At 39.8% G+C, this 4,202-nt stretch overlaps 1 pseudogene; it reads left to right on the top strand.

Moving 5' to 3' along the window:
- The first annotated feature begins 516 nt into the window (after window positions 1-516).
- Window positions 517-1,559, top strand: LOC138168566 (elongation factor 1-delta-like; annotated as a pseudogene).
- Window positions 1,560-4,202: the final 2,643 nt, after the last annotated feature.

The following is a 4,202-nucleotide window of genomic DNA, read 5'->3' as shown; positions in this document are numbered from 1 at the left end:
CCTTCCTTCCTTCCTTCCTTCCTTCCTTCCTTCCTTCCTTCCTTCCTCCCTCCCTCCCTCCCTCAGATAGTGAATTGTCATAGTTAAGATAAAAGAACCATAGATATGTAATTAGAAGGAACTTTAAGGTCATCTGGGGCAACCAGTGATTTACCCAAGGTCACATATGTAGTAAATGGCAGAAACAGGTCTTTTTTATTCCAAAATCCAATTCTCTTCCCTTATACAATTTGATCCAATAAGTAAATAAATCAATACTTATCAAATTTTCCCTTATACTTGTGAAAGCTACACTTCTCTTAATTCTGGCTGAACTGATTGGCAACTCAGAAAAGAGTCAGACCAATTACAGAATAATCATTGTGGTCCATCACAGATTCTATAAACTTATAGAAAATATTTTCTATTTGTTGGTGAGAACTCAAAGTCAAGTCAAGGCATCACAATAATTTCTCATGACTGAAATATAAAACTGAGGTCTTCCCTTTGTAAACCATTAAGAATTATTTCCCCCTTTCCCTGCCGTTTCCCGCCGGATTGGCTTTAGGACTAACTTTTCGCTACTGCCCTCGCTTCTCACGGAGTGAAGATGGCAACCAGTTTCTTGGTGCATGAGAAGATCTGGTTTGACAAATTCAAGTTTGATGATGCAGAGAGAAAGTTCTATGAACAGATGAATGGTCCTGTACCTGTCTCTTCCCAACAGGAAAACGGCGCCAGTGTGATCCTCCATGACATTGCCAGAGCCAGGGAGAATATCCAGAAATCGCTGGCCGGACTCAAGATGGTGCTGCAAAGTCTCTCTGAGGCTCTGAGCCAGGCCGAACCTGGTCCTAGCCCAAACACCAGCTCTTCTAGTGGTCCCAGTGGGGATCATAGTGAGCTGGTTACCAGAATTTCCAATCTAGAGGCAGAGAACCAGAGCCTTCGGAGTGTGATTCAGGACCTACAGTTCATCATCTCCAAGCTTGAAATCCAGCTGTCTACCCTGGAGAAATGCTCCCCCTCCCACCGCTCTCTGGCTCCTCAGACTAAGCATGTATCCGCTATGCAGAAGGTGGAGCTACCTACCACATCACCTGCTAAGAAGGCAGCCACCCCAGCAGAGGATGATGAGGATGATGATATTGACTTGTTTGGTAGCGACGATGAGAAAGAAGACAAGGAAGCAGCCCAACTTCGGGAAGAACGGTTTCGGCAATATGCAGAGAAGAAGGCCAAGAAGCCAGGGCTGATTGCAAAGTCGGTTCCATCCTCCTAGATGTCAAGCCTTGGGATGATAAAACAGACATGGCAAAGTTGGAGGAGTGTGTCCGCTCTGTACAGCTGGATGGACTGGTCTGGGGAGGCTCCAAGCTGGTGCCTGTGGGGTATGGCATTCGAAGATGCAGATCCAGTGTGTGATAAGAGGATGACAAGGTGGGCACAGACACAGAGGAGGAGATCACCAAGTTCGAAGATTATGTGCAGAGCATTGACATCGCTGCTTTCAACTAGATCTAAAAGGCCCCTGAATGTGTGTGAATCTGTAACCAAAATAAAGGCTGAGATTTGAGGTGCTTGGGCCTGTTCTGGACTGGGGTCTCTAGGGAGGGAGAGGTGGGAAGGACAGCCTCTGAGAAAGATAGAGCAGGAGCCCTGACTTTCCCTCTCATGGGGGGAGAATAGGGCCCTTGAAAGATGCTTCAGCTGGATTTGGAATGGTAGAGTATGGCCTCTCTCGTGGCTAATCCTCTTAGCCACTGACCAGACACCAGGATTCTTCACTCTGTCAGGGCCCAGCATTCCTGAACCAAGTTAGAGACCACAGGGTATGGAGCCTTAAAAGTGAATAAATGTAGAAAAATGGCCAAAGGGGAAAAAAATTATATCCCATCTTTTACCTAGTGCATTCTGTGTTATATAACTAGACTGTGGCCACATCCACATTCCACCTTTGACATAGTCAATTCAAACAGTGTACAGATGATAACTTAAACAATAAAAAACTTCTGACAGGAAAACTTTTAAAGCTTCAAGAAGATGTTCCAAAATTTCAGAGTATCAATATCCATGTGCTGCTCTTACCTTGTGCTAGATTTATGCTTGTTACCTGCATGCATCTTGAGACCAAGGAAGGCCAAGGTCATTTTAAATGGCCCACAGTGTTGAATGGAGATGCAGCTCTACACAAAAGTGTTGAAAAGTTAATCTACTTCATTTCTGGCTTGTTGGTTTAGCACCTATTTTTGCCTTTTCAAATTCTGATTCATCGAGAGCAAGAGATACACATGTGCTCTGTTCCTCTTTAGAGAGGCCTACTGAGCACATATTAACACAAGATAAATAAACGTACTAAAGAGACTTCTGCCAACAAAATTTCCCCAACTAGTGAAAGAAAAATATACCACTAGAGGCAAAGGAATGTTGAGCCCTAACTTAAAAGATGGAACTTTCTTTTGCTCCTAATGTTTTCAATGTCTCTCATTTGCTATGGCTGTAGTCCTCTCTAGGGATTGATATTTCAAGTTTACCCAAGCCAGATGGAATATGAGATTATTAGGATTTAATTTTCAGATAAACCACAAACCTGGATGAGCTAATGTTATTCCAGATGCATTATCTCCTAATCTTCAGGAAGAGAATATTTCAGAGGAAAGGAACATGGAAGGATCTTCCCTGAAAGAACACTAATAGCAGTTCTTAATCCCCTATTCTACATGGGAAGAAAAATGCTTGCCTACAAACTCAGAGGAAACCCACCCAAGTCAGGGCAAGAATCAAAATTCCTCTGGAATTCTTAAAACATTGCAAAGTGAGGACAGATCATAATGTTAGATATGATTTATCTTTAGGTTATTAAAAATGGAATTCTTTGAACTAGAAAATGAAACAATAAACAGGTTTAATTCTTATAAATAATATAAGCATAGTTAGTTTGAGGAATACATACCACAGTGATTATATGATTAATCAAGTATTTAAGAAAATGAAACAGGTAATCAAAAATGAAATGTATTTGCCTTTCAAAGCAGTTCTCAGGACTATGTGCCAAATCTTTTTATGATCATCAAATTATCCAAAGATTCAGTGGTTATCTATATAAACTTCATTATTCTCATGTGTAAGAATTAAAATTTTTAAACTTCTCTAGGAAGTTCAATAGAAATCAGTGATTTTTTTAAAGTGTAAAGATATTTACATAGGGGATCATGAGAAGCTACAAAATGATAAATATTTCAATTCATGGGGGAATAGGGCATACTAAAAAGAGAACTGGAATGGAAGTTAAGAGATCTGGATTCTAATCCCAGCTCTGTCACTGACTAGTTATATGACTATGTTCAAGGCACACAACCATTTTGCTTCTCAAATTATTCATCTGTAAAATGAGGGAGTTGGATTAACTGATCACTAATTTGAACTGTCTTTGATTTTAAGTCTTTTATTATGAAACTGTATACAAAGCCTTGAGCAGTACTACCCCCCTTTTCATGGAAATAATTTTACTCATTGATGGGTACAGAATATCCATCAGAACTCAAATCTATTTTTCTTAGCTTTTCCTTCTCTGCTTTCCAGATTAAGTTCTTCCTTAATGGTCATTCCTTGCAAGTTTAATCAACATATTCAGAATCTGAGTTTATAGAATTGGTTTGTCTTGCCTTTACCTTAAATCCAATATGACCCAAGCCAAACTCACTATTACCTACCTCCAAATCACCTCTCCCATACCTAAGAGCAGATATACCATGTTTCCAGTCACCTAGTCTCGAATACTTGAGATTTTATTTGACTGATGCCACTCTTTTGTACCCTGCAAAAAAAAGTAACAGTAGCTGACATTTACATAGCATTTTACAAAATATTTGGCATATGTTACATTCCATTTATTTTCACAAAAACTTTTTGATGTAGGTACTACAATTATCATTATTTGAATTTTGCATTGGAAACCTAAGACCGACAGAGGTTCAATGACTTGTTCATGATTGCACTGCTAGTAAGTGCCAGAGGCAGAATTCAAGTCAAGATTTCTTCTAATTCCAAGACCAGAAATTCTCCTGCCATATCACAATGGCTTTTAAATAAGCTCTACTGCCTCCCAGTTAAATCCTATTGGTGTTTTTTCATCAGAATGCTTCTTTGATCCATCTCTTCTTCCTGTTTCCATAGGTACCACCTTTATCCAGCTCTTTATCATCTCATTTTTGGATGATTTT

This window comes from Petaurus breviceps, unplaced genomic scaffold (genome assembly GCF_028583685.1).
Source record: "Petaurus breviceps papuanus isolate PSGF00001 unplaced genomic scaffold, PetGlider_PUasm1.0 37, whole genome shotgun sequence".
NCBI classification, from domain to species: domain Eukaryota; kingdom Metazoa; phylum Chordata; class Mammalia; order Diprotodontia; family Petauridae; genus Petaurus; species Petaurus breviceps.
This window is presented reverse-complemented; position numbering and strand designations above follow the sequence as displayed.